Below are 6,400 nucleotides of genomic sequence, written 5' to 3' on the forward strand. Positions count from 1 at the left end.
AAATTGTGTCACTAACTTAATTTTTTTTAAAAAAATTAATATATCAACGAACTTACATATAAATATTTAATAAATAATATATATTTAATCTCTTACAAAATTAATTAATATATGAAAAAAATAAGTATAAATAAATGAATAAATAAATAAATAATATATGCAAAAAATAAACATTCAAATCCATTTTTGTAATTATCCACTCAAAAATAATTTTAATTCAAACTATCAAAATAATATTATACATTTTCAATTAAAAGATCAAAACATAAATCACATTTCGTTTAATTCATTTTTATTTATAATTAATTCTATAAAATTAATTTATTCAAAAGTAATTTTTATCACCGCATAATCAATTAAAACAACACCAACTATAATCGATTTTAAAGTCCAAAATCGAATCCAAACATACTTGTAATCCATACAAATAGTTTTTTGTAAGATGTAAATGTGCACTATTCACCGAATGCAAGATAAAACAAGGACAGTGTATGTAGGGATATTAGAGTATAAAAGTGATTTTTTAACATTAATGTTTTGATGCAGATGTGTAACACCCTAATTTATTTATATTTTTACATATATATCTATCTTTGTAACTATCTAAATATATTATTTAATAGTTTATACTGTATCCCGTGTATTTAAATTGTTAAGTAATCTATCTATAAAGTTTACAATAGTCTCACATTTTTATAGGTGTTATTTATATTTCTTGTTTTGATAAATTGTAAATATTGTTTTAAATATTATTGTCATTGAAGAAATATATTGTGTTTTAATCCAATTATTAGTTAGTCCTTTTAAACTAAATTTAGTGTCAATTCTCATAATTTGCACCAGAGGTATAATCTCTTCCTTTTAGTGGAATCTTGGTTGCACACGGCATAACAATTCAAACCCACATCTTTGCAGGTTGGTCTCAACAAATTTCCCTTGTCTTCGATTCATGTTGTTAGATATTTTTATTTGTAACTCAAATCCTGGAATGTTTGTAACATATTAGTAAAGACTTTGGAATCATTCACTCCACAATTTAGATTTCATTTAAATTAAGTCACTGATTCATTCACTTGATCCATATTTGATTCACGTTTTTATTTTGAAAGATATTTATTTTTGATTGAACTCGTGATTTTCCTTGAATTGCTGATTGCCATCAACAACTTAGAACTCTCATTTAATGAAAATAACTTGGGTTTTGAATTGCTCATATTGCCTCATCTTTTGTCTATGACACATCAAAAACTACATAAATGTCACACCTTAGATTAAAAATATGATGTATTTCACGGAACCCCGTTTCAAGTTCACAGATTCCAAACCTAGAGTTTTGAGAGTGTTTCCTTATAATTATTGTCTTCGTGCCTTATTTTCATTTCAGCTTGTGGAAATAATCCTCCTAACAACATGTCATAGCTTGGAGCACAACAATCGATTTTTCAAACATGAGTTGTACTGGTTGAAATTTAAATTGTTTGGAATCGTTGTTGCAACTCAAATACTCAATTTCTTTGTGTTATTATTTCAATTGGTCCAGCTATATGGTGAAAGTGAGTTCGAATCCATCAGTGTAAATTAAGTGAGATGAACGGAAAAATCGTATTTTTCGTAATTTATTCGGGCTCGTTACATACGGCTGAAGTCCTTTGAGTAATAATTGACTAATGAGCAAACTTAAATTTAGTGAGGTTAAAATATGAATTAGAAACTTTTATAGGATGTTGTTTGATTTGATTTTGAAGATCGCGTGGTAGTTGAATTATTGTAAAATTGTGTATTTGATGGATTATGTACTTTGTTTATATTCATCCTTGATATTGATATATGATATAAAATGTGATTAATTGGTGCGTTTGTTTAAGGAAAAAATTTATTATTTGAAACCAAAAATCATTTTTTAGGGTTTAAAAGGTATTTGTTTCAGATTTTCTTAAAAATTATTTTGTTAGAAGAATCATTTTTTGTTGAATATATATAGATATGTATTGGTATCTACAGAGCATTATGTGGTATGGGTAGATCATCGTGTAAATTGATATAGATAGAGCATGAAGCTTCATATGTGTATATAGACTAATTATGAATTTATTTTTTGGAAGGTTGTTGCAGGGCAGACTGATTAGTTATTATTTTATTAATTTTTTTTATATATAAAGACATAGTTTAATCTATTTTAAAAAAATATAAAATAAAACATTTAAATGTTTTAATATGAATAAGGTTTTTACATAGGCTTTCAGACCAGACCATACTTTTAAAAATGTCAGATTAGACTGAAAAAAAAAAAAAAACTTATGATATGCCATATACCTAAAAAATTAATCGTAGGCCACCTTTCAAAATCTGGACTGACATGACCTGACCTATTTTCACCTCTACTTATCATTAATAAAATTCAATAGTATTTGGTGCGAAAAATGTATTGAGAAAAAAATGTAAGTTCTACATGTTTAAGTCAATTTAATATAATTGAAGCATATTATGCGATTGATTAATGATTATGTAGTTATAATAATTGATTTTGATAAAATAGATTTTGGTTAACTTTAAGCTGAACACAAATTCATTTATGTTTGAATTTATTTCTATAAAAGTGATTTTTATTAACTCAAATTGTTTGGACAATTTTGGTTAAAATTGTTTTTGACCGTATAATTGTCGAATAATGATCGGATAATTATTTTGATATATTTATATTTTATTTTATTCTTTATTTATCTCTAGTTATGATTACACAAATTTGTAGTACAGATCTCTTTGCCCTCTTTCGCAAGGTTAGAGACATTCTTTTTATTTAGAATAAAATGTCCATTTACTTGAACAACTTGACATTAAATGAAAAACAGTGTTTTTTTTGTTTTGCATAAAATTATTATTTTCTTTTTGGTAATAAAAAATTGTGTTCATTAACTTAACTTTAAAAAAAAAAAAGTTAATATATCAACGAATTAATACAAATATTGAATAAATAATATATATTTCATCTCTAACAAAATTAATTGATGTATGAAAAAAATAAGTATAAATAAATGAATGAGTAATCTTTGCAAAGAAATAAATATTCAAACCCATTTTTGTAATTATCCACTCAAAAGCAATTTTGATTTAAACTATCAAAACAATAATTGTAAAATAACTAAAAATATAATATGATATTTTATAGGGACTAAAACTTTTATTTAAAGATTTTGAAATCAATATTGTAGATGGATTTTATTCATTATAAATTAAAAATAAAATTTCAACCTCCAACAATAAATAAATAAATAAATAGATGGTACTAAATAAATGAGAATATTGTTTATTCGTATTAATAAATAACTTGGATTTTATGTGAGACAAATTATTAGTAAATGATTATTGATCAACACCTTTTTTATTTATCATCTTTTATGAGAGAAAAAATATCAAACACTTTTTAAAAATCTTAAATTGACCAAAGTATCCTTATCTCGTTAAATTTTTAAATTTTATATAAATACACTTGAATCAATTTATTTATTTATCTATGCCAGTCTCTATTTTTATTTTTTATTTTATCTTATAAGAGATTATAAATTCCACCATAATCATATCATACAATAGTAAGATCCTGAATCCGAGACAAGACGTTCAATCTAACAATATCGATATTTGTCATTTAAATTAAAATTTAAGAGTATTTTACTTGCATGATAAAAAAAAGTTTAAAATAAATAAAATAGAGTAAAATTCAACTCGGTCATAAAAATATATCAATATGAATTTCAAATAAAAGAGTGTAAAATTCAACTTGGTCATAAAAATATAGTTTCATAAAAATATATCAATATTAACTATTGAGCGTCATATGCAAATACCACATGAGACGCATATAAGTGTTTGAGCTTTAAATAGTTAGTAAATATTCCCATTTAGGTTTTTATATTTAAAATAAAAGGCTCATTTACTTGAAAAAACTGACATTAAATAAAAAACAGTGTTCGTTTTGTTTTTTATTTATTTATTTATAATTTTTTTTATAATAAAAAATTGTGTTCATTAACTTAACTTTTAAAAAAATTAATATATCAACGAAATTACATACAAATATTTAATAAATAATATATATTTCATCTCTTACAAAATTAAATATTATATGAAGAAAAAAAGTTTAAATAAATGAATAGTAATATATGCAAAGAAATAAATATTCGAATCCATTTTTGTAATTATCTACTCAAAAGTAATTTTGATTCAAAATATCAAAACAACGTTATACATTTTCAATTAAACATTTTCAATTAAGATACCAAAACATAAATCAGCTTATGTTTAATTCATTTTTATCAATAATTAATTCTACAAAATTAATTTATTCAAAATTAATTTTTATCATGGCATAATCAATTAAATGAACACCAACTATAAATGATTTTAAAGTCCAAAATCGAATCCAAACATACTTGTAATCCATACAAATAGTGTTTTGCAAGATGTAAATGTGCACTATTCACCGAATGCAAGATAAAACAAGGACTTAGTATGTAGGGATATTAGAGTATAGGAATGATTTTTTAACATTAAAGTTTTGATGTAGATGCGCATTAAAGATTGAAGTTTTGACTTAGTATTTGGGGATATTATCGTCAAAATAGTTTTATTTAAATCATTTAAAAAATATAATTAATGTTATTTGATTTATGTGATATATATTGTAAATAAATATTGTCAAATATGTGTTAGGTTATTGTGCAAATAAATATAATTTTGATTAAAATTGTTTTTTATAATAAATTTGATTTATGATCCATTTTTGCGATCATATTATAATATAATCATTAACATTATATTTTTGTGTTACACATATAATGTATTTAATGATATGTATATAAACTAATCTATTTGATTACATATCGTAATATTTGTTATTTTATATTCTAAGGGAGAGGATAAATATTATTAAAAGAAAAAAAGAATTGTAGCCAAGTATTAATGTTAATTGGAAAATTAATTTATGATTTCAAAAAAAAAATTAAATAAAAAAATTCAAAACGATTCTAATGATAAATAATGTCATTCTCTCATCAAATAATAGCAATTCGTCCAATTTTTACATGAATTTTATAGACATAACATAAATTGTGAGAACTCTTTTTCAAAAATTTAAATCAGATAATATCTCCTGCTTTTGCTTCATTGCTGTCACAAAATTCCCTCCACTAATGTCCTTATTTTATCCTCATACATGGATCGTTTTTAACTTATAAAGACAAATATGTGTCACATGTATGATTTTTATAATAAACTGAATTAATTAAGTATATTCAAATGATTTTCATTTTTTTTAGAAGACATAAAAAAAAATACAAATTAGATTGATTAATTGATGACAAATATTTTTTCCAGTATAAATTATATGCTAAAACTACTTTTTTAAGTAATTCATTAAAATGATGTGTAAAAACATTATACTCTGTGTATTATATGGTCTTATTTTTATGAAGATAAAGTTAAATTAAAAACATTAATTTTAAGTAATTTGTTACTAAAAAATATTTATCCCTTGTACAATGTTTATAATAATATGTAAACAAAATACTAAATTTAACTAATTGATTAATAACAAATATATATTTGTCTCGTATATGAATTGTAAACTTTGAATTGTGAAAAATTAATAACTGAAGTGTATATTATAATTGTTCACATTTTTATGTCGATGATGTTATTAAAAAAAAACTTATTTTAATTAATTCTTTAATAAAAAAATATTTATCTCTTGTATGGTTATAATAATCTCAAATTAGTATATCCTAATTATTCTCATTTTGTTTAGAAAATGTCAGAAAACACCAAATTTAAGTAATTTTTTAGTGGCAAATATTTATCTTGTATATGAATTATACATTCTAAATATTTATTTATTGATTCTTTTTCACAAAAACAACATGAACAAAGTCAAAAAATAATAAAATTATAGTTAATGTATTATAATTATTCTTATTTTATAATGACAATAAAAAAAAAACACAAATTTAATTGATTATTTAGTAACAAATATTTATACTATTTTATGGTGTTTATAATAAACTCAAATCACTATATAATAATTATTCTAATTTTTTATTTAGAAGATGCACAAAAATAACACTAAATTGAACAAATTGATTAATGATAAAATTATAGTTAATATATTATAATCATTCTTATTTTATACTGACAATCATAAAAAAAAAAATACAAATTTAACTAATTATTAAGTAAAAAATATTTATACTCTTTTATGGTGTTTATAATAAACTCAAATCACTATATAATAATTATTCTCATTCTTTATTTAGAAGAAGCAAAAAAAAAAAAAAAACACTAAATTGAACAAATTGATTAATGACAAATAAACATTTGTCTCGTGAGTTATACATTTAACAGACTTATT

The sequence above is a fragment of the Cicer arietinum genome, chromosome 3 (assembly GCF_000331145.2).
Source record: "Cicer arietinum cultivar CDC Frontier isolate Library 1 chromosome 3, Cicar.CDCFrontier_v2.0, whole genome shotgun sequence".
Classification (NCBI taxonomy): Eukaryota; Viridiplantae; Streptophyta; class Magnoliopsida; order Fabales; family Fabaceae; genus Cicer; species Cicer arietinum.